This window comes from Oenanthe melanoleuca, chromosome 6 (genome assembly GCF_029582105.1).
Source record: "Oenanthe melanoleuca isolate GR-GAL-2019-014 chromosome 6, OMel1.0, whole genome shotgun sequence".
Lineage (NCBI taxonomy): Eukaryota > Metazoa > Chordata > Aves > Passeriformes > Muscicapidae > Oenanthe > Oenanthe melanoleuca.
Genome location: NC_079340.1, coordinates 22,080,875 through 22,106,414, shown reverse-complemented (window position 1 = coordinate 22,106,414; position 25,540 = coordinate 22,080,875). Strand labels below are relative to the sequence as shown.

Sequence of the window (25,540 nt, the reverse complement as noted above, 5' to 3'; positions counted from 1 at the left end):
CACAGGAAATGGAACCTGCTTCAAATAAAAGCCATCTATATGCTTTGCCTAAAGAACTTCTGCAGTATGACACAGGGTTGACAGCTGAAAGATGCAAGTAAAATAAGAAAACAATGTCATGTCTGTAAAAAGAGCAGTTAGAGCAGTTTTTAAACATTGCTTTGATCCTCTACAGCATTCTTTCTTTGGAAGTCAAGGTGGCTGCAAGCCTCTACTGCACCAGGAATGGATTCTTGCAGCATCCTTGACTTCTGTGAGAAGCACTACTGCTGCTGTAAGAAGGCACTCAGCAGCCAAACGGTACACACAGGGTCAACTCAATCAAAGCCAGAGAAGGGCCAGATGGAAACAAGACTGGAACTCAGGATTCCTTCTACTCCTATCTTTGTGGTTTAGCTGAGCAATTGGTTTCTCCAAAGCATAAGGCCATAGTACTGACAAAACACTCTGCAAAAGAGGCGAGCAGATAACATCAAACTATTTCAAAGAGCTACAAGAACTTAGGAAGGGCTTCAGCTACCAAGGCTCTCTTTTGTGCTGACTATCCTTCCACCTAAACTCACATATCCAGAGGTGTCCACAAGTTCTGTGACCCTTAGCAGCCCTTTAGGCAAGAAAAGGCCTGCAGAACTACAGCTGTTTCAAAGTGTCTCCAACCAGGATGTCTTACATGTAAAATTCCAGGTTCATTGGCAGTGCACATGCGGTCAGCCAAAGCACCTGTAGCACTGGGCTATCCCTACAAGTGCTGCAGGGTGCTCACATTATTCTTGTCCATGTAAGTCCCTGACCAAAGTCTGAGAGTCTCTGGAAAATCCAATTCCTGTTGCTGTGCAGCAGCCACCAGAATCAATTAAAAAATGTGCAGCATTTCATCTTTAGAAACATGGTTTCTGCTCAATGCCTGCCTTCTCTCCACCATAGTCCAGGACAGGAGGGAACATTTCCCTTTTGCCAATGTCAGCCATCTCAGAGGAAAACAAGCAAAAGATACCCATTTTGACAGATTGTCGGTCAAGCCCCATGTCTGGAAAGCAACACTTTGGTCAGGAGGTCCCTCTGCTACAAAGCTAGGTGTTGGGTTTTGTCCCCCCTCCCCAGTCATAATCCATTAATAACTACTAAAGTCAATTACTGTGGTTAGAAACATAATAGCAGTCAGAGAGTCAGTCAAGCAGGCAATTGGGTGCTTAAGATATTTCTTTTGGGGGACAAACTGACTCTGTCTCAGCAGAGAACGCCCTCACGTGGGAGACAGATCCCTTTGTGCAGAAGGTATGCACAAGGCTTTGATGGTTGCCACAGGTCTAAATTACCATGAAGGCACACCAAGAGAGAGAAAAAGGTGGGAGGAACAGCTAGGTCTAATCCTCCCTCATGCTGTCAGTTCTGGACTTCAGCTTTCCCTCCTTGGTCCTTACCCCTCACCCCTCAGAGAAGAAAAAAGGAAAAAAAAAAGAGAGAGAGAGAAAAGCATTAGATAAAGAGATTTTTCTCCAGCATCAAATACAGGCCTCAGGGCCACAAACAAGTCTCTTCTGAGTAAAGCTGACTCCATTCAGTCAACAGGAATTTTGTCTCATACTTCAGCAGGATCAGGTTTGCAGGCCTTATCTTTAACAGCCTGAGCCCATTAGCAAGCAAAGATAAGACTTCTCCCACAAGAGCAGGCCACCTTCACTGAAGCATTAGAATGCAGCATTCACAAGACAAGATGCACAAGAAGTGGTGCCAATGAGAAATTCTCAAAGCCTGAGAGTGAACTGACCTTAAAGTCTGGATTCCAGGGCATAATACAGGGCCTCTCACCTTGAGTCCAATCTGCAGGCACACACCTTGAAGTCTCAGGTGTCTCATAACTGGGAACCTCTCAGAAGTGACAGTTTTTACATCAGTCAAAAGAGCAACACAAGTCACCTTTCATATGTCTAAAACGACATGCAGAGTGGAGGAAAGCATGTAAAGCTTGGCTCCAAAACTTCTGAAACTTCATGCAGCAGAGCTGAAGCCTTTCTATCAGGCTTGCTTTTTTCAGTCTATCTTCAACAAGGCTCTTTTGCCTTAGAGAGCACAGAGCACACATAAGAAAACCCTCCAACTTAGAGAAGCGCAGCTTTTTCACAACTGGTGTTGCCAGCTGCCCGAGAAAACCAATTCAAGCTGAGTTACTAGCTTAGAGAGTCATTCATTTTGTCCACACTGCTTTCTACAGCCAGACTGAGGAGAGACTAGATTGGGAAGAGGAGGGTACAGGATAGCCTAAATATATTAAGGCAGGAATGACTCATCTACCTGAAGTATTCACATCTGATCTACACTGATCAGATGCATCTACATCCACCATAAAAACCACTATGGCCAGTCTCCAGTTGGCCTCGGAGATGTAAAGCCCCTTTCCCACTAAGCTGTCCTTTGAAAGCTGCTGGCTACCATGAGCAGCTACTACAAGCTCCCCCTAATAGGTCCTTCTAAGGGAAGGAAAAGCACTATTGTAGAGCTTCCATAATAGGGCATGTTGTCTTCTCAGGGATCCCCTAGGAACTAAAACCAAGTCAAAAACCAAACCAGGAAGGCAAGAATTTTGCACAGTATTGAGACACACATACTTCATAAACAGCATATTTTTGTTGTCCAACACAAGGAATCTTCCAACTCATCTGATACTTTGATGTCCTCTTTTTTATTTTAAACTCCCTACTGACAGAGAGGAACAAACAAGAGGGAAAAAAACCCTAACAAAACAACCAAGAGCCTGCTTCTCCAGAAGCCAGACCTTCTCTACATTGCAGAAGAGACATTTCATTAGACATCATCCCCTCACAATAGAAGCTGAGCCAGGAAATGAAAGAGAACACACACCCTGGCAGTGCTGTTGGAAGAAACACAAGAACTCTCCATCTGAGAGATGGAGATCCCATGGCATTTCTGGCAACAGCAGTAGTTCTCTGGCTACACTCCAGCTGCAATAATCCCATGGCTGCTCCCAAAGTGCCAACTACAGTTTGACTCATGTAGCATCCCTATTTACCCCATCCTGGACAGACCATTACCAGATGTGAACAAACCAGAGGGACAGAGGTAGATGCCCATTAATCCTTTTAGAAAGATGCTATTTATCCTGAGGCTTGAAAAGAGTCTCAGCTCCAGAAATAAAAGTCACATTGAACAACACATACTTTCCCCACTATCAACTGAGCTTTCAGAGTGGGTTCTGCCTGAGCTGGGAATCCTGCAAAGCAAAGTCATTGAAGGAACCTGGGTAAAACAGGTCCTTTCACACCTCTTCTCACTACACCACCCCTGTGCCCAGCCATGTGCCCTTTCCCTGTACCGTAAACAGATTGCTTCTCTAGTTCTATTCTGCTTTTCAGGGATTTCAAATCCAGAATCTGCTTGACACGTGCAAGAGCCTGTTCCTTCTTCCTGGCGCGCTCCCCCGCCCCCTGGAATTGGACATCGTTGTTCCATTTTGGAAACTATTATATATGGAGACTTACTGGACTGGGAAACAAAGAAGTTATTACTTGACAGAGCTCTGCAGCTGGGAATGTGGAAGGTGGGGGGAGAGAAGGGGGAGAACCAAAGGAGACAGGATGGGGGGTTGGTAGCAGTGTTATGAAAGCGATCAACAGAAAGGACAGCTCAAAGATGGGAAACATCTATTTAAAAAAGTCTCAAGTGAGATGAGAAAAGGAGAAGAGAAAGCAAGCCCAAAAGGGAGCTAGGAGAAGAGAGAGAGCAGTTGGTGCCGACGGTGCCGCGGGTTAAACGCATGGGTCCGTGGGTTTGTGTAGCCTTTGATTCAGCACTGACACGCTTTGGCAAGGGAGGCCACCGGAGCTGTCAAATCCTTCACCAACGTGCCCATCAATTGTATTCAGCTCTCCCCGACCCGCACTGGCATTTTAATTACTGTTGGGTAAACTAATTTGTACAAATGAAGGCAACTCTGCCTAATAGAATATGCAAGCTCTCTGACCTCTGACAGGCGATGACACAAGATACAAAGGAGGCAGAGGAAGGCTTTTTATCAGAGCCTTATTACTCTCTATTACTCCAATTAGTTAAGCTCCACTGCTCCTAATTGGGGGAAAAAATTGCAATTAAATCAATTTTTGATGGGCTGAAAGTGGGTTACCGAACCGCCCTGCCTGTGAAACACTGATATTATAGCAGCAAAGGTCAAAGTCTTTGTCGGCACCTGTGGGGCCCCCACCTCCCCTCTCCAAGCCCCTCTGTGCCCCCCCAACACACACACACAGCTCGCTAAGGCGAATCATTAGAACATGTCATGTCTTATCGCGGCCGCCACCATCCTGCCAGCCTCATCAGTTGACATCATTATGGAAGGTAACTCCTCCAGCATGAATACAGTGCTAAGGTCACACAAACTTGATGGAGCCCCTGCTGAAGAGCAGATGCAACAGTAACAACATTGTGAAGGGGAGAGGAGGGGGTCAGAAACCCAGCACAGGGAGTTTCGCCACCTCCAGCATGAGACTTCTCCAACAGACCAGATAAACACAAAGGGAGAGAGACAGAGTGCAGGGAAGCAAGTGCTCTTTCCCCAGGAGCATTTAATTTGCAAGGGGAAAAAAAAAAAACCACAGCACAGCATCAGTTTAGCATTTTCTTCTTTATGTGCAAGCAGGCACCGCAAACATACAAGAAATCCCACCTGCCTTAGATGCAGGCAATGCTGGACAAACCCAGCACTGGGTGGTCATGCAAGGTTGGTGTTGCCCCTTCACTGTCCCAGACCAGTTCCTTTAGCTATACTTGGTACTTCTCGCAAGATGACCAGAGAACTGAACCAAGTGTCTTTAGTATCTCAGAAGTCAAGACAGCTGGGTTATATGTTAACATTCTGTACCCACAAATTCAACAAAATCAGCAGGTAAGACAGTTGGACCTAAAGCTCACCTGAGCAAGCAGAACCCTACTGCAGCAGAGCCTCACCTTTGTTGAATAACCTTGCTGAAAAGACCCAGCAGCTGAAGGCAAATAGCCAGGCTTGCTCCAGAAACAGACTGGAAAGCTCTGGAAGGTTTGCTGCTGCTTCTTTGAGCTCATGTCCATGCTATAACATCCTTCAAGGCACCAGTCAACTCAGAGTTAAATTCTGCTCCTGACATACCTCATGTCACACAGATAAGGTACGAAGAGCTCTGCCACACCCCACCATGGACTCAGCACAGAGAGAAAGCAAAAATGCATAGAGAAGACCATGAACCCTGCAACACTGATAACCACTACTACTCCAAGAAGAAATGCTGTGCTCTTGGCAAGGAGCACCAGTGACACATGCATGAACAGATGGACTAGTAACTCATTCATATGCCACCTCAAGTGGGCCACTAAAAAGTGGTCTCCAGAAAGAAGGCATTTACATTTTGTACAGAAGGGCACCGTAGAAATGCTGGGTTGAAACACAAAGTCACATTTGAGGCAGAACTCCAGCTAATGAGATAGAAGAAATGCTCATGTTGTTGCCTGCCAGGTCATTTGCTCCATGCCCTCATGGTAGAGGGAACATCAGCTTCACCTCTCCAGCCTTCCTCCTTGGTCTCTAACTTCATGTCTTCCTCCAGACTTCAGAGACACTCAGGCTGAAGAACAGAAAAATCTTTTAGTACTCCCAAAAGCCCAATTCCTGGCATGGCAGATCGCCCATACTCTAGCAAGCTGCTTAGCAGATGTCCAACCTAGACACCTCCATCTTGCCTTCACTGCTTTGCAGTTTCACCCCATACTCTGTGCCCAAGTCACCTGCAACTTTGATCACTGTCCCTTCAGCAGCCATGCAGCAGGTAAGTTCTGTGAAAACAAGTCACCTCACACAGAGCACAATCCTCATTTCTGGAGAAAACTGAGCTCAATGACATCAAGACAAAGATTCCAAACAGGACAAATGCATGCACACTCTTCCACACTACAGTATAGAAAGGAAAATACTGTTGATTAGAAGCTAGTGATTCAATCCATAAAACAGTCCTGATTTTCCTAGGGCTGTTCACATCTAAGTACCACTGCTTTCCCCAATACTCCACACAACACGTGCCTTTAGGAAGAAGCAAATGTCCAAAAGAGGATGACATTCAAATTAGCTCTATAAAAGTTGATTGAGGATCCTGAGTACAAGAGTAATATTGGAACAGTGCTTTTCACAGCACTGCTGTCATTTTTCAGAACTTCAAATAGAATTGCTTTTGTAGCTACACAAGCATTTGACATCAATCCTGCTCCTTTATTGAAGGAAAAGTCTTGATAACCTATTTTTAACAGTGGGAAATACATATTTACGTGGTATGTCCAACAACCTTCATATTTCCTCACTCCCCAAACCTCTGGGCTTGCCAAGCATGGAATAGTTGTTCATGCAGAGGTGTTTGTACAAAAACTCCTTCTTTCTCTTGAGACCAAATTTAAACTCCAAATTATGTTCAAGTTATTACTGCTATTACAGAAAAAAGTGACTCCCTAACCATAACAGAAATTTAATCCAGAACATAATTCAGGCACTGATCTGAATAACTTGTACCAAAAAATAAAAGCCCGTGCCAAAACTGATTTGTCTGTGCATGCCTACCAAGCCTTTCTGTGAGCAGAGCTCTCTTTGCAGGCAACCACTGGGGTTACATCTTAGAAGCTGAATAATAAAGAAACATGACCCAACTGAGAAATCACTTAAGTCTAAAATCTGGGCTGTGCAAGAGATACAGCTCTCTATTCCTACCACAGAGAGCTTTCTGCAGAGAAAGAGAAGGAGGGAAAAAAGAAGAAAAACTATGAAATCTAGGAACTTTCAGGTCAGTTTGAGACTAGGGGGTTGCACAACACTACAGCACAGTTTTATCAGCTTATCAAAAACCAGAACAAAATCTCAAAGAACATTTTTAATGCTCAGAAGCATTAACATTGGAAATTCAAAGAAAGTGGCTACTAAGGTTACATTTGTGTTTTGAGGAATTAAAGGTTTATTCAGTTTTTTTGTTTCTTTCTCAAGTGCAGGTGAAATAACCACAGCTGGTGTCTCAACTTCTTTACTCACGCAATGTATTCTCTCTTCCAACATCACTACAGAAATCTCAGCCATCTGTAGCAACTTCATCCTATGCTCTACTCCTCAAGCATCCTTCCAAGCAGCAGTGGCAAGATTTCTGCAAGGTACCCACCAGACAACATGCTCTACATCCAACTGCTGCACATGCCATCTGCAATATGGTACATGGGAGTTGCAAGATAACTTAATAAAATCTCTATCTTGTGAAAATTCCCTCAATTTTGGGTTTTTGGAATAAATTGAAAGGAAGGAACAGGTGAAGCTTTTGACTGAACAGCAGAAAAACACGATCCGTGGATAAGATGCATGCAGTATTGTACCTAGAGACTCTCATGCATCTTGGACAGATCTCTAAGGGCCTGGCATTCAGTTCTCACCAACCTGCACACCCACTTCCAGCCTTCATACCCATCGCGTTTCCCCTCCCTACTCTGCTCAGTGCCATCATCCTTCCCCTCAGCCCCATGGGGAAGACACTCTGAGCACAACCTTTGCCCACCCTGAGCTCAATCTTTGCCCACTTCCCCAGACCCAGCAGCCCCCTTGAGCTCGGTGCTCTGGGCCCACACACAGCCTTGCAAGAAGCTCTGAACTCCAGCCCTCACTTTCTCAAAGCCTGCCCAGGTGTAAAGCTCCAGCGATTCCTTTTTCTTTGCTGTTTTCCCTCCCTCCTCCCTCTCCTAGCCCCACCAACATTTTCAGGCCACACAGTGAGCAGGGAGGTTGGAGTACATGAGGACCATTGCAGCAGTCGTGCTGTTTCAGGCCCCCCCAACTCAAGACAATTTCTAAGAGCCATTTCTTATCCTCCCCTCCGTGAAATTATTTCTGTTAATTGCCTGGTGGGAATCAGTTATAGGTTGGGGAGACTCTCTCCACATACACACCCTGGCCCCTAATTGGCTTATTGAAGTTTTAACGGGGCTTTCACCTGGAGAAGCTGGTAATTATTCCCTTCATTCCCCTCTTGCTTGTACCTGTAGCTTCACACTTGGGGTCTGCCAGGCTCCACGGGGGGGACTTTGTTCCCTCTAACTACAGGCCCCACACAAATGGGCCCAGCAGCAGGACAACACAGCAAAGTGGTAATTTTCAGCCTGGCGTAATTAGCCAAGGTTCTTTCAGCCCAAACTGCTGAATGGGGAGAGGGCTGCCGGGGAGGGTGCGCCATGTGGGAATGGAGGAACGGGGCCTGCTCTCAACAGGCGGACAAAGACCTCTCGGGGGCTCCAATCTGGGGCCAACAAGGGGAGGGGGTGGGAGCAGGACAGTTTGCCTGGCATAGCCGGGCACAGTCAGCAGTGGGACACACAGTGAGGAAGTTAGCCCATGGCATCCTTCCCCTGGCCTGTGGAACAGGGCAGTGCAGGATGTAAAGGAGAAAAGAGATCCAGTGATGCACAACAGAAGCACATGAAGGGGTGCGATGCATGACAGATTCCTGAAGGCCTGGTGTAGGCTATGCTCCCAGGACAGGATTTCTAGTCTAGTACCTTCACACTGAGATTTAGAAAGGCAACACATTCAGGAGAATAAGATGGAGAGTGCAGGTCCCAAACACAATAGCAAGAACTGTGCCAAGGACAGAGTGAGAACTCTTATTGCTGAGAAAAATCATCAAAAAGTAAGTCAATTCCTCCAGCATCTGCTCCAAAAGTCAGGCAACAATCATACCCACAAGGACAGCAACAAAGGCTCCAGGTTTTCTTTTAGCTGAGGCATCTCCCATTAGCAAACCAAAACTGTTTTTCATAGTGGGACTTCACTTGTTCTGTTTCTCTTTCTGCTACAAGACTTTGGTTTTGCAAAACTATCAGGAAACCTGCTGCATGTGGGTTGAAAAACTCAGCCACCAGTGTATTGTTCCTGTGTTAAATCAGACTGATATCAGATGTCCCACAAGCCAGAAACTGGAATTCTGTGCGTGGCACGCTGCATCTGCTGATTCTCAGGACTTGTTAGCATCCATGCTTTTTTTGAATTATCACCATCACCTTCAGGATAGAAATGCTTGTCCTGACTTGTCAGGTCTTGTAGACAACTTAAAGCTGCTGCTCAGCTGGATTAATGATCACAGCTTCTGTGCAGTGGGGCCTGGGGGATTTTTTGTTTGTTGGTTTTTAAATGTTAAACCATCGTTTTAAAAGACTCACCTTGTATCTCTTATGACTGCAACATCCTACCAGAAAGCAAGAATTGCCATAATCTAAAAGTTTGGTCTTGATTCTGCAATGAAGAGCAGGTGGTAAGCAGGGAACTGAAAAGATGCCACTATTACCAAAGGACAAGTACACTGGAATGCTGAGCAAGCCCTAGGAGATGATGCAATTACAGCAATCCCGACAACAAGGAATGGAGATCCTCAGGGACTCCAACTGTAGGAAGAGAGCACGCAGGCAGCACAACCCCCAGGGCTGAGCTGCCTAAAATACAACTGTGACACAATGCTGCAGCAGGTTGCAAAGCAGAGAAGCAAATTGCCTGGTTCAACTCCATGATTCTGGTTTCTTTTCAGACCATATCTATTTCTACCACATTTTATGAAAGACTCTCACAGAAAACATTATTATTCAATTTCAATCCTATTTATTTCAGCCTTACCCAAGATGCCTTAAGTACTTGTCAAAGAGATGAGTTCAGCCAGATACTGTCTGCCTTTGATCCATCAATGCTCAAGACATTCCCTTAGAAGCAACTTTTGACACCTCTGGACAAAGTATGCTTGCTGTGAAATCCATGCCAGCATCTGAGAAGCAGACACAAGAATGAACAAAAGCAGACCCACGTTGACCAGGCCAATTTCAAGCCTGTGCAGAGAAACAGAGTGAACATTCCCTGTACCAGTGGGAAAAGATACGTAATGTCATCTGTGCTCACACTTTATCACAGACCTTATGTGGTTCAGGGCTCTTCTTATAACCCCACACCCTACAAGAGGACATGTAGAATTTATTTAAGTAAATATTCCAGCTGTCACTGCTTTGGACAAAAGTCTAAATTTTTGTTCATGTATAGAAAATGCTTAAAGAATCACGATGCAAAAGAAGACAACCTCTTCTACTTATAAAATACTGCCTTTTTATTTTCTAAGGGTCAGGACTGCCAAGACCAATCCCAGTATTTTTTCAGATGTGACTGGCAAAGTTTTCAGTTAACAAGTATTGTTTTAAAAATGCATGTGAATATATATATATATATATATAATGACATTTTATATAAACTTTTCCATTAGAATCTATGACAGAAAATTACTTTTCAATAAGCAGCAATCCATGCATGCCAGTGAGGTCAGGGGGAGGGGAGAATCCTTTCAGGTCTGCCAGAACAACTAAAAATCAAGAATGTTTCAGTTTAAAAGTAGAGATGGAAGGAATCTCTTTTCCTGGTGCCACAAGCCACAAATTATTTTTGTCTTTTTCCTTCTGCAATACAGACACAGGTATAATAAATTCAAATTATCATATTTAGGAAAATTTTGAAAAAAGTGATCAGGATGGTGAGGAAGGAGTTATCAACAAACATATACGTTCCTTATCTTAGCACACAGGGCAGCAGTTCTTTCTTAATACCATACAGAGGCAAGAGCTGTACTTGTTCATGCTTCTAGGGGAAAGAAGCCAAATCACAGAGTGCTTGATCTTCCTCCTCTGCCCTGTGATATTCAAACAATTCACAAATTAAGTCTAAATGAGTTCTTCATCAGGGGAGAGGGAAATAATGCTCAGAGGGTTTTAAGAAGTCAAAGACCAGAAAAGGTGAAAGGGGAAGGGCATGTATATGGAGCACATGCTACACATAGAAAGGGCCAGGACACTGAGGCATGGAGACACAGGTGCTCTGTGGAGGAGGGAAGCAAAGCCTCATCTGCGTTTAACTCAGCCATGAAATGACTCCTAGAGCTTTCCTGTTCTGATCATTCCAGTCCTGACACGGACACGCTTGCAGCAACCTTAATCCACTTGCCCTTAAAGCTCTGGGCAGCTTCCACCTCCCCAAGTTCTCCACTCTACACAGCATGATTTGCTTCAGGGTTTTCATACTGTGTGTTAGGAGCATGTCAACGCTTCAGCCCTAAGCAACCAAGATCCTGAATAAAACCCCTCCTCCCCATCTGCAGGTTCAGGGCATACTTGGGTTGTGAGCAAGCACCAGAGTGAGAAATCAAACCTGCCAGTCAGGCCAGAAAGCCCCAGCCCTGCATACAGAGAAAGGCATACAAGGTTTCATTAACAGATAATACACATCTAAGGCACAAAGATGTTTAGTGGCCACCTCTCACAAGATCTCAAACCACCCAAAAAACTTGCTGGAAAAGTTTTGCAGAAGCCAGAGTTCAAACCATGTTGACATCAATAAGGCACAGTTTCACAGCACCTTCAGTATCTGCAATCAGACTGGGCTTTAAGGCAGGCTAAGAATTATTAAATTTCACTGATAGCTGAGATAAGCCAGATGAAGATAGGAAAGTGATCAGGCAAAATAGATGGCATAGAAGATAGGGAAAGGAGAAGACAAGAAGGTGAGCATTAATTTATTATGATGCTTTATGTCAGTATATTGGGGAAAAATTACACATAAAATGGTATAAGAGAGAAAGGATTGCATTGGAAAGGACTGAGAAAAAGACTCTTCAGGCACACACCTCAAGTCTGCAATGGACCAGGGGATTCCCTAACCTACATTGGCGTTAGATGACAAAAAATATCTGATAAAGGGATATTAAGTACACTGCCTCCTGTCACTCAGTAAGCTGATGTCTAGGTGAAGCAGGACAACCTCCTGGCAGTCAGTCCTCCAGCACTTCAAGGAATAGAAGTCTGGAAGCTTTAAATGTATAGGCAACTTTGTGGGTAGGAGTGTGAAACCACAGTTTCCTCCTTTCCTTTCCATGGCCTACCTTATTTCCATGTGCTCTGAGAATTTAGGAAGTCACATCCAAAACCACAGCTATTAAAAGAACAAGTTCTACTTGGTAAGTCAAACACCCACACAAAAAATGCCAAAACCAACCTCACTCACACGTCCTACACTAAAATGAGCACATTACTTGAGTATTAGTATTTGATTCTGTAGCCAGTTACAAGTGTTCCAGTCAAAACTGTCACTCATCTTTTATCATGTGAATACACAAGAATCAATTACATGGCCATCAGTTCATGATGGGCTGCATCTCTGTGGACTCGAATCAGAGGCTGCACTGGAAGGAAGTGATGAGCTCACCACAACTCAGGGATGCCTAAACTCCACTCCATATAAACTCCACCCCAAATAACAGCTGGCCAGCAAGTACCTGCAAGTCGTGGCTTGCTACTGCTTAACATAAGGCCATTGATACTAGAGTTGGGGTGGCTTGGGAAAAATATGAACACTTTAAACAGAGTGAAGGGTATCAAAGACAGAAATCATTCACTGTATAACCCCATAAAACAATCAAGCAAAAGGTTTAAAAATGGAACAAGGTGCTTCTTCCTCAGAACAACACAACACTGAATTTGAAAGGAGCCTACGAAGCCCAGAACATTGACAGGTTCAGAAAGAAGAGATGAGCTGCTCACAGAGCTATCTTCTGCAAATAAGAAAGAAACATTAGTCCAGATGAAAACTCTAGCCAAGGAAACCCTATCCTCTCCCCACTGGAAGCTAGGAAGGAATAGACAGAAAAGGATCTTTTTGTTCTTGTTTCATATCCTCTCCACAGACTTTTACTACTGACACTGCTGAACACCAAATGCTGGGGAAGAGGTATGCTGGACTGACCCACCATGGCCAGAAGAAGAGAAATGCCCCTTTTGTCAAGCCATGGTCCATGGAGCCCACTGTTTTGTCTCCAGTGGTACTGGCAGATGCTGTTCAGGGAGATTGTATAAGCTTGGCAACCTTCTGTGGTCATTTGCTTGCATCCACAATTGCTGTATTAAGGTTTTTAAAGAGTGTATTCCCATCTAGCTCCATATTATGAACCTGCTATCCATGAATTTACAAAATCACTTTCAAAACTGGCATCATCCACCTCCACGACATCTGAAGTACTGTGTGAAAGGAATACTATCTTTTATTCATTTTAAAATAATATTCTAGTAATTTCAAATGTATCTGGTACTACTATTGCAGCATTTGGTGAATAACAGTATACAGAAAACAAAAACATGCTCTAGGCCAAAACAGAAAATCATGCAAGAGAGAAACTCTTCAATCCTGCTCCATACCCATTCTCATTAAATCAGCCTGAACAGCCAAAGCAGGTCACTGAGCAAAGCACAGATATAAAGCTCAACACAGCTGCACCAGAAGGAAGAGACCAAGCAGAGCAATAGTAGCAGTTGCTGCTTGGCCCAGCTTAATCTGCAATTGCTGCTTCAGATGAGCTCACTTCTTTCAGGAGTGGGGAAGAGGTACACGCACAGATTTCTTTTTTCCCCTGAAAAAACCTAAGCTGCTGGGTTCCAGCTTGCAAGACTCTCTTCAGCCCCCACACTAATAAATCTTTGGAACTATAAATCACCTTGCTACAGGTCTCTCTTCTCAAAGGAAATGGGCTCTCTCTTGTCATTAGCTGCCTGTGTCTACCAACCATAGCAGGGCCTCATTCAAGTCCTCTTTGATGGACGGTTAGACTTAAAGGAATATGTGCTTCAATCTCAGAGGAGAGAGAACAAGAATTTACTAATTAGACAGGGCAATGCACATTAAAAGCTCGCTTTAATACCTGGTCCCAAATTAGCCCTGCACCTGCTAAGTGACAGGATGCCTACAAATCAGTAAGAGCACATCCTACATGCAGAGATGATGATTTGAGCATCATGAACCCACAACACCTCCTAAGAGCAACAAAGTGGTTGCAGCAGTTGTGTTTCATGCAGTTGGGAGGGAAGGTAGAGATTACCTGGCAAATCTAGATAATGAACCACAGAACACAATGCAGGCAACACTGCACAGAAAGAACAGACTTTCCACTCTGCCTTCCAGTTTGTAACAGTCTCATACTGCTCTGAAAAGAAACCAGAGGCGATGGAGCCAAGGAGAGAGTCAGAGCCACACAATTCTGTCCACGTTTCCAGTGTCCAACTCACAACAGAGATTCAGGATGCCAGCAAGCCAAGGAAACTGAAGCTTAGCTACAAGCAAGAGGCACTCTGGCATGCTTCATTTGGAAGTGTATTAGCATTCAAGCCAGATGCACACATTGAGGAGAAATTCCCATTCTTCAGAGAAACTGGTTTCCCTCCAAGGATGACTATCTTCTGTTACCCATTTGCTCCTCTCCAAATTTTAATCTCTCTAGTCCTGTTCCCTTCTTGCTTTATTTTAAACAGTCTGCCAAGCATCTTCTGTGAGGACTGAAGTGACAAGGAGAATGTTGCAATGGGAGACATACTAATATGGGAGAAGCCCATCTCTGAGCCATGCTTTCATTTTTATCAGTATTTTCTCTAAGCCTGAACTTATTTCTGTGGACAGTGCTATGCTCTGTGTTAAAATGCCAAAATTCAGCAGCAAGTGATAAGCCAGAGATTTACATTTATGACTCTGTAAATCCATGCCATCTGCAACCTTATCCCAAGCACAAGGATGACAAAGCCTGCCCAGGATGAAGGCAGTGCTGCTACAAACATCTCCCTTTCTGCCAGGAACCACCTTCTCTGCAGACAGAACCCTTCCTTCAGCAGTTTCCAACAATCCATATTGATATGCTCATCTATTCCCTCTCCTGAGCTGGAACAGAAAAGTTTGTCACTGAAGATTGGAAGAGCAACATACTTTGCATACCACACACCTGAAGAAAGTATGCTCTTCTTTTCTTCTTCCTCCTCCTTCTGCTCTTCCCCCCAGGCTTCCCTGAGAGCACTGACTGATAAATAATCCAGTCCAGGCTTGGAAAAAATAAACTGTCCCCCTCTACTTCTAACCAGGAAATGCAATGCAAAACCTTGTCCCTTGAATTTCCTCTAAGTTACTCTTGCCACCATTCACACACTCAGATGTACATATAAAGCACATCCGTGTCTGCCTGTTCCTCAAGTTGGCACAAGCTATTTGGACCACAGAGCTTATACAAGCCCCAAAGCAGCCACCAGACATTGCTGGAAGTTGGCCATTGTCTTCCCAGAGATATAAGCAAACTTCTGTTGGATACAACAGCTGTAGTTAGAGGTAGAATCAGGCAAACACACATTAAGTAAGTGTTTTGTGCAGCATGGACTTCATATGCAGTATAAAACAGGCTTCAATTGACTCCACTGACCATAATCAAAAACATATTCCTTTGCTTCAAACAAACTAGTGCATTTTGGATAGTCTAGAAATTTGATTCAGCAAGCACTTGAATCAGAAAGTTACCATCACCTGCAGCCTCCTGTATACTTTTTAATTTCCTTCAGGAAAACTAGGACTAGCAACTGCCTTCATGTGTACACAATCATCACTTTCTTGTATTTATAAATAAAGAACTGGTGCTTTACTATAATTCTTCCTCCTGCAGCAGTCTGAAACCTTTGCTCTGTCAAATTCAGTACTTTCACAATTCTCTCCCAAATATATTTTTTACTTCTAGAAAAAGCAAGGGCAGGGGGGAATCCCCCAAAGAGGCCCAGTGCTTCCCTCCTTGTAATGAAACCCTGTAATGGAATGCCCTGCACTCCAATTAGGAAGAAATGCTAATTTTCTCCAGTTGAGCACCCCCTCTAGATGTATCTAATTTGTTTCACTGCTTTCATCTCTCCCCTCCATCACATTTTCATTTAAAGGTTATGATCTGTTTGTGCCCTCCATGCCGCGCCCTGACAAGACACCCCTATGAGAGGTTGCAGGGGCCAAGTCGCCCTTCCTAACCCCCTTCCCAAACAAAAACCAAAGCTTTTTTCCCTCCACTGCCTCTTTAAGAAATGCAGAAAGATGAAGGGGAGGAGCAGGGAATTGGGAAGACAATAATTAAAAATAAGAAGCAAGCCCTCTTGCAAGTTGGGTTGTTGGTTATTTCCAACAAAAGGTTAAAGACCTTTGCACCATGACCAACACCAGGATGAACAGTGCAGGCCAGCCAGGAGCAACAGCATGACAGAGCTTTGCTACTTCTGCAGATCCATTTTAGGAACAGCTGCCATACAAAAATACTCTTTTGCAGAAAGTTTTGCAATGTTAAATTGTTTAGCTCCCTGTAGATCTTAGGGAATACATTTTCTGTCATCTGTCACAGAGAGAGTCTGGCCAGAAAGGACATGAAGAGCTGGCTCAGCTGAGGAGAAGTTCTCAATAAAGCTTTCCCACTCCTCTCTAAATGACTTATGCCTTGTTCTGGGAGCCTGTACTCTTAAAATTTCTTCAGGAGAGTAGAGATTTCAGCTGGGTAGCATGGACCTTGGAATAGCTCTTCATGGTATTGATAAATGCAGCCATGGTTGTGGTTGGACAGACACATAAATTGTCAGGGCAGAACCCATCTGGACAGGTTATCCACCTAGAAGAGCTCTGTATACACCACAAAGGGAAAAGGCATCCAGATGACCGTGCTGGTGCCACACCACTTTCCCCAGAAATTTCAAAGGGCTTTCTTAGTCACCAAAAGACTATTACTGAATAAAAATAATAAAAAAAATGCAGCCACCATCCTACCTCCACGCAAAGCCTCTTTGCAGCCTGCCCCAGTATTGTCAAATAAAACACCATCTCTAGCTAAACCCACAGTCCTCCCTACACACAAACTCTGCTCCTAAGCCAAGCCATTCATTACTTGTATTCAGCCTCTCCCTCCCTTCACTTCAATTTTCTCCATCAGCTCTCGTCTGCTAGAAAGGAAATCACAGATCTACACATATATCTAGATACAAGTTGCACCACACACCTATTGTCAACATCCTGTAAGCTGAAAGTGCCCAAAGAACCTCTTTGGAGGAAAGGCAGTTAAGTGGGCCCTGATTGAAAAGAAGTGGAGACTGCCGGGTTCCATTGGTGGCACAGACTGGAACAATCACCCTCTTCAAAAAAGTAGAAGAACAGCTGGACACGCTGCCCAGACTGAGCATTGAGTAGCATTGAGTCATCTTGACAGCAAGATGAAGCTGGAAAAGTGCTGCAAGAATGCTTTCTGTTATTAATAGGCACTTTGCTAATACTGCTCAAGATAGTCAGCTCCCTCTCAGTCATTTCCTGCTGCAGCCACTGAATCCCATTGGTCACAGCACTATATGCTCCATTACAAGCTATTTCCTCTCTACGTTTGCAATGCCTCCAAAAGCTTTTGCAGAAAGTCCTGATGATCTCCCTTCCTGCCTCCCTCTGCAGACACAATTCCCTCATAATTTGACTTTCTGGGACCTCAAATGGGGAGTGAGTAAGAGGCACACAAAGATTTACTCTTCATAGATAGCAGCCTTGCCCCTTCCTCCCCTTCCAGGCCCCCTCTCTATCTGGTCCATGCAAACAAACCCTGAGTGGGAAAGAGCGTTTGGAAGAGGCCTGTGTCTGGGCCAGCCGCCTTTCATCCAGAAGATGCCTCTTCCCGTTGGAAAATACAAGCATTGTGTGAAAACATTTTAATATATTCATGCACATTCCTATAGCTCGCAGGAGCGAGTGGGTCTCAGCACCCTCCCCTCCCTGCCTTCGAAACGATTTTCATAGGCAACGATGCACTGGGAATACCACTTGTTTTCTCGAATGCCCGCGAGTATGTAAATTGTGGGAATATGCAGGCCAAGGGCTGTGGTTTTATTGTGCTGCAGAAAAGATTTTACTAATTACTTGCCTAAACTCCAAAGCAGTACGCCTGCTTTTTTACAAAGCAGGAGAGTGGAGAAGGTGGGGGTGGTGGGAAGAGGAGGAGGGGGACTAAAAAAAAAAAAAAAAATGCAAGGGGAAGAGAGAGTAAAGGGAAAGAGGGAGAAGGAAAGGGAGCACAAGGGATGCATTTCAAAGTTTCTCCAGCAATTGGATGGGGGGGGAGTTGGGCCCAATGTGAAATCATAGAGGTCAAAGGTGGGTCTCCCTCCCTTGTGAGAAAGTGGTGAATCAGGACGGTTTATCAAACGATCATTTTCTTTTGAAACTGGGAGGCAGCGGCTGGGACAATTCTGCAGATGTGCTTGATGAGTTTGGGACAAAAATGGGCCGCCTCCTCCCCCCCTCCCCCCTTTAAGGTCTCCCATCAGGGGTTGCTTCTCCCTCCACTGCTTCCAGGACCCTCCCCTCCCTTCTTCAGTGGTCAGCTGAGACCCCCACCCACTGACCGCCTTTGTATTCCTGGCCTTTGGACACAGTGACAGGGCCCTTTATGAGACCCCAATCAAGACCCCCATGTCACAGGTACCTAGTAGAGATACCAGACCCTTTTCAAATGAGGAACAACAAGGAAAATATGCTGGCCCATTGTCCCAGCACGGCACCAAGGGAGATGAAAGGGACAGGCTGCTCCCTCTCCGCAGACTGCCTGCCAATCAACCCCAGTTATTAAGGTCACGATGTGGAAATTCTTTTGACCTACACCTAATCAAAGATGCACCAAGGACTTTTGAGACAACATGGGGGAAGGTGGGAGAGCAAGCATCCCCCTGTCCTCTCCACCCATAAATACAGTGGAGCTTCCACAGAGAATTAGTAGGTGTTACCCCAGCTAGTGCTGCAGCACACTTGCCCCAGCTACCGCTGCAGCACACTTGCCCCAGCTACCACTAGGGCAGCCAAGCAGAGCTCTGTGCTGGCATGCAGCCTCAGGAGAGCTTAAATTAAAAGCATTTCTCACTGAAAAGTTACACACTGGGCAACACTAGAGATGGCTCAGAAGCCACGATCAAGGACACCATGTGACAAATACGAAGCATCCTCTTTCTTACTGCTGATATCTTTGGTTTGTGCAGGCTGTGGGTTTCACTAAACATGGTCAGCACCATCCAACAGTGTGTCCCGAAGAAGAAAAACTCAGTGGATGTGAATGCCTGAGTCTCCAAAGCTGAAGCACCTGGAAGAGTGGACAGATGCCAGTAGGGCAGAGCAGACATTCTGACTCCCCCTCTGCATGATACAGGATGAAGAACCAAGATGATGCTGATGGTGGCAGTTTTTAGGCCTACACTGAAATATCTCACAGAGAGGAGGTAGGAGTCTTGTGCACTGCCAGAACAATAAGATGGACACAAAACAATTAGAGCATGGGTCAGATGGGATCAGAGAAGCACATCCCACCCTACAGCTCCAGAGCACTGGAGGAATACGGACAAGCCTCTGAAAGGTTGTTCTGCATCACTCACTGAGTCATCACTGTAAACTCAGAACAGTCAGACACAATACTTCAACCTGACAAGTGAAACGACAAATGACAGTCCGTGATAGTTGATACAAAAAGGAAACAAAAGAATCCAAGCTCTGTAACAGGAACATCATTCAGCACAAATAGGATGCTTCTGCAAGTGCACAACTTTGAATTAGGTCCTCTAGAAAAGCCACATGGTGCAAGTCACAGCCACCACTGGCACACTTATGATCAGTCTTGAAGAAACAGAAATTTTTGGCACTCCTCTTTATGTACCATATCTACTGTCATTCAGGGAATACCCTTCCTGATCCCATGCCAGCTTGCTTCTCTCATCCTGTCTGGCATTCTTCAAAGCCCACCTGGATGAAGGTCTTAGTGAAAGGAAAACAAATTTGGGGTGGTAATATAGTGAAGCCATAGAAAGTGGAACAGTCACAGCAACCAAGCTGCAAGTTTCTTTATGCTGAACACTGCTCATGTGTTGGCTCATTTTCCTCTATCTTTTAGCTAAAAGATACCAGTGCAGTGCTATTGGAGCCCCCCAGCTCCTGTCAGAGAGCCTGTAGAAGGTAACAGCCTACCAGTGGTGACGGTAAGAGATGAGATGTGGAAGATTCCAAAAAAACTCTGGGACAAAGACTCATGTCTTTACACAAATCCTACTACATTGCTTCTGCACTGGAAGTCATTGACATTCCTAAAACTGTCCCTTTGTTCCTTGGCTTTCACACACCTTTTGAATCAGGTGGAAAACAGCTTTTTCTTCTTGACGTTGAATGAACTGCTCTTATACCAAAAACTGCTTAGCTATGGCAAAGCATGGTCTGGTTTAGGTCATTGCAAACCAAAATCCAAACTGACACTTCAGACACAGTAAGCTGCAATGCTCAGAGCAGACATTACTTAAGCCCTGCAGCACAAAAGACAGATACTGCCTTCACTTCAGGGCAATATCCTCCACTGTCACCCTCCTTTCAAATGCCAATGGCAGGCTGAGGACCAGTCTCCTGCTGTCCTCAGAGTGAATCAACACTCTTTTAGAAGGGCCAGGCTGCTATCTTAGGACACTACAGCTTCACTTCCCACCTCAGGGCATGAGCTTGCATCCACTGAGTGACACAGCCGGCCTCATCTGGGAGGAGTAACAGTGGAAGCTGAGCCTGGTTAGAGGCATCTGCACCTGGGGCTCTCACCGTGCAAGCAAAGTCCATCCCTCTGTGTCCCTTCCTGCCTCCAAAAGCAGTCATTTGAAAGGCGGGGAGGGAACAGACACCACTCTAATTGTAGGAGTGAAACCTGGCATCCTCCTGCTCATCTACCTTTGCACTCCATTTCTGTTTCTCTTTGAACCTCTGGTACAGCTTGTCAGGTCGCTGCCCTCCTGAGAGATCAGAAAAAAAAAATAAAACAGTGATTACTATTGTACACTGATATGCAAGGTGGAAAAAGAGAGAGAGAGAAGGAGAGAGAGAACGGCCTCCATGTGTCAGACTATGAAAGGGCTTCGACTGAGGCCGCCTGAAAAACAAACCCTTAATTTAAATGTTAATGAAAGTGCTGAAGAGACATCAGAGGCTTTCATTTCTCTACAAGGAACAGAATCACCAGGTCTAGAATTTATGGCCCCCTTCACCTCCCCTCTCCTCTTCTCTGCTCCATCAGCCACAGAAGTAAGGAAAGGAAAAAAACCCTAATTTTAACATTAACTCCACACTTCCACCCTAGGATGCAATTGCTAAATTATCTGTTGGCAGGAGACTGATCAAAGGTGGAAAAACAAAGGCACACTGCACAACCGAGCAAAGGTAAACAGCAGCCAAGGTCTGGTGAAGTTACCTTCTCCCCCTGCGAACTTAAAAAGCAAAGAGAAAACAATCACAAACTGAAACCTCAAACCATAAAGTTGCCAGCCCCCTCAACTAAGTTTCTTCTGTGACATCGATTAAACAGTCATGGATTCTCCTGTGCAGACCACGCAGCACAAGAAAGATGCTTCCTCCAAGCTTTCTGAGACAGACTTTCCTCTCAAGCAAGGGGAAAAATGATAAAAAACTGCAGGGGGAAGGAAAAAAAAAAATTCAATATGCAACACAGCTCAACACAATTAGAAACAGATGTCTGCATTCCAACTCAGTCAGCTACTGCCTCCCAAAACCTGCTCACCTGCCTGCAACAACTAGTGAGCCAATTCACACAGTCACAGAAAATATACACATTAGAGTATTGGCCAAAAGTGACAAAAAAGGGAGGAAGTAATCAATCATGTGAGCTTTAGAGGACAAAAGAAAGAAACTGAAGTGAAGAAAGGTAAGCTGCAGTTTCTCAGTCTATAGAAATGTTTGCATATGTGTTTGTTTCTGGAGGAGAGGGAAAATGGACATGCATGTTCATGTGTTCACCCTCGTGAAGAAGACCAAATAGAGTCATTATCACACAATTAAAGAAGGTAAAACAAAGTCTTCTTCCTCCCAATACCAAGGGAACAGTCAGGGCAAATGGATAAGACACAGGTGTCATTTTAGCTCCAGAGGGAAGAAACTGATACTCATTTCCTGCTCTTCAGCTTTAGGGTGAAAGAGCACCAAGTCAGTTATGACTATTGCATATACCTAGAAACCCACATCCAGATCACCCTCTGGGGTCAGTAAAAGATGGCAGTTAATGCCACCACTAACTCTGCACGTCCACTCTGGGATCTCACAGCTGAGCAGGTTCTTCCTGCCCTGCTTAAGAAACAGCTGCAGGTCAGAGTCCCCTCTCAATTATTCAAACCGACCAGGCTCTACGGAGATCCCCAAGGACAGCAGAGCTATTGCTGCCGGCTGTTTTGCTGGCAATGCACAAACCCAAACAAAACTCAGCTCCTTCTCCCAAGTCCTAGCAGACTCAGAGAGGTTAACTGCACAAAGCTAGGTCAAAGCAGAGCACACTACAGCCAACAGCTCATCTTGATATGCAGTAGGGGCAATAAGCTGATAAAATCGGAGTAAAAAATGAGGACAGGGGAACATTATCCAACATTTTAACTTCTACATATTAGGGCTTCAACTGCACAGTTAAAACCACTGCAAAGTTGCTCTGATTCAAGTGGGTTGTTTTGTTCTAAGGCAATCTGCAAGATCAGACTGTTACACTTTCACAAGAAGTTTCTAGATAACCATTAAAAAGAAGCCCTCAAAATTAATCATTTTGATCACTCCCAATGGAAGAGAGGTCCATTCAGTAAACTTGCCTGTCAGTAACCTTTCTCTTCCTTCCTTTCCCCAATGAGTTTGGGGTACATTTTACAATTTGACTGAGGCTGTCTGTAGAAGCAGAGATCTCCTCAGATATTACTTCTTCATAATAAGCCATGGGAGAGGCAATTAGGTTAAAATCAGCATGTTCAAATAGAGGAGTTGGGTCTCAACTACAACACTGCATAAACAGGAGAGCCAGCCCAGCTTTTTAAATTCAGCTGCTCATGTAAGTACTTATTTTCCTTTAAATTAAGCATCCAACGCAGACTGTCCTCAGTACAAACTTTCCTTCTCTCTGGAGTTAACCTGCACCTCACCAAGGCAACATCCATGAGGAGAGGTGATCTATTGCAGCAGACTAATGACAGAGTCAGAAAGGAAGAGACTGGCTCTTGGGCTAATACACCCAAAGCACATTTCTGTCACAACAGGGCACTTTATGATTGCCCCAAAATGTACCAAGGGCTGCCTAGCTCTCTATCTGCTGCTGAAACCTGGCATTCTGATGTTCATCTACAGTTGCACATTGAAAAACATTTGTGTGCCTCCATCTCTTTGCTTGCTTTAAAATCTGACACACTTTGAGTACAGCATCACATGACAAACATTAAAATATTTTAAAATTAAAATAGCAAATGCCAGTGGCTGTACCTGGCAGGAGAAGTCAGCCTAGATCTGAGTACTTTTTAAAATTCATCACAAAAAAAAAAATCTGGATCCAAGATTAATAATGAACTTAACATGAAGGTCCACTTCTTTTTTTCTTTCCCCTCCAGTTTACACTGTACACTGCTCCTTTCTCTTCCCTAGCTACTGCCACCTCAGGGAACAACAAAGCATGAAGGTGCCACTTCTCTACCAGAAACTCCCGGGTTTGCCTCACCTTGCACATTTGAATTGGTTCACTGCACTTAGGCTTGCCCTGGTCCCTGAGCACACATAAGTCACTGCAGTAAGCGCCAGTAAATGGAAGTTTAACATCTGTGTGATGCAGAGTTCAAAAGGCAAATGAACTCGTTGCAGGGGGAAGAGGATTTTGAGCAGCTAAGAAATGTAGTTTAGGGTACGAAGCAGAGTAAGTACTGCAGTTTACAAACCCATGGAGAAGGACAGCTTTGGAGATCAATTAAACCAACGGCAGAAGGAAGCTGAGGTACCCTCATTTTAAGTATCCTACTTTAAGAACATACTCAGAGCCTTTTCTAGTCACTTATGTGACATGTAATGTGTGACCTGCTATCCAAAGCACAGCATAACTTTGCAGACTTGCTGAAAACCCAGAATGAACACAACGCCCTTCCATCCCCATTACCCTGCAGGGCACTGTTAGGGATCCCCAAAGTAATGAAGCTCCAACAACACATATGGGCATCAAGACACTTCCATGGCTGAAAAAGCTATGTATAGGACTAAGCACAGTTTTCCCCTGCCCAGTGTGAAGAGATGATCCAATATTCTTGCTACCCTTTTAATACCTTTCCCTCTACTTAATCTCCCTTATAGGAATCAATCTGTTTGCAGACCCTAAAAACACTCAGAATAGCACCACTACACAAAGAACAAGGAATCCTCCTCCTCCTCCAGCTCTGCACATCTACAGGATGATCTCTGTAGTGATGCAGGGACACCAGAATACCTAAGAAAATGCCTGAAGCCAGAGGAGCTGTGCTCTAAGAGCTCAAGTCTCTAACGTTTAGCTTGAGTGTACAGGCACTGTCCTCTAGAGTAGCAGTTCAGCAGTGCAGGACTACAGCAGGCACAGCAGAAAACCCAGCTGTGGATCAGGAGCATATGAGATACTTCATAAGAAGCTTCACACAGAGGAGGATATCACTGAAAAGAAGAAAAGTTTCAGCCCATTAACAGCTGAAGTTCAGTAAGAATATCACCCTGACTACTCTAGAGAGTCATAGTCCTGACAAACTTCCAGGTCAGGAAACTACAGCCTCTCCAAAGCAATTTTGGATGGCTAGAGTTGGAGGAGCCTTCCTTGCTCTTATCCCACTGTATACAACTGCTTTGAGCTCTGTGTGTCCATAGCAGAGACAGCTGCCATTTCTTAGCAGCAATGGACCAAAATACTTAGGTGGTTGGAGCCTGACTCTCCAGCAGCTCTACACCAGTAGAACTTGTCCTTATGGAGGAAATCTCAGTTTACATCAGCACAACTGAGAAGAGAGAATCAGAAGGTCATGTTAAATGTTTAGGAGGAAGTGGAGGTTATAGGCCATGTTCAGCCTCACTGGGGAACAAACGTATCCAAGCTCTGGCTAGAAGGATGGGGACTGCGAGGGAGGAAAAGTTTTAGACACAAAAGCACACAGGGAATGCATATGGGTGAAATATGGGCTCGCACAAATAAAACAGAAACCGCAGAGCTCCCCAAAGCAGACTTTCCTAGAAACCAGATATTATCTTTTTGATACTCGCCCTCATTAGACAGCAAGTAATAAAACCTATTAGTGAAAAATTCATCTCCCCTGCCCCTTGCCCTGGCCCACCCCCACCACATGCCCTCCTGCTCTGATCCTCTCTCTCTTCTAGGATGGCTGCGATTTGTTCTGAGAAGCGACAGGTTTATAGGTTAGCCGACACCTTCTCTCTGTGGAATTTTAATTAACTTCTCCCATCGTCAATATGTTAAGGAGCAGGGTTCCCATTATACGAGGTCAGCAGCGTGTTTCAGGCCCTGCTATATCAGCCGTCAAATTGAAGAATTAATGACGTGGCTAATTGGCTCTAATTCTCCACACCCTCCTCCCTAAAATATGGAGGGATAAGGGAGGGTGCAGTAGGGTGGGCTAGTGGGAGAGGCTGGTACAGTCCACAGTCTCATAAAAAAATGAGAGTGCACAATTTAAGCCTACTTGTTCGTGGGGTAGCTGTTCCACCACCTCCAATTTATCACCCTGCAGGGAGGAAAGGGGGGGTGGGGAGACTGAGGGTAAATATTGTGCACACCAGGGAGAGGAACACTGTCCTGACAAGAGGCCA

At 44.7% G+C, this 25,540-nt stretch overlaps 1 protein-coding gene across 1 annotated transcript in view; it reads right to left on the bottom strand.

The window, feature by feature from the left end:
- The window catches only part of FBXW4 (F-box and WD repeat domain containing 4), a 61,332-nt gene that overhangs the window by 14,736 nt on the left and 21,056 nt on the right, over positions 1-25,540 (bottom strand). The gene's annotated exons all lie outside the window — the stretch shown is intronic.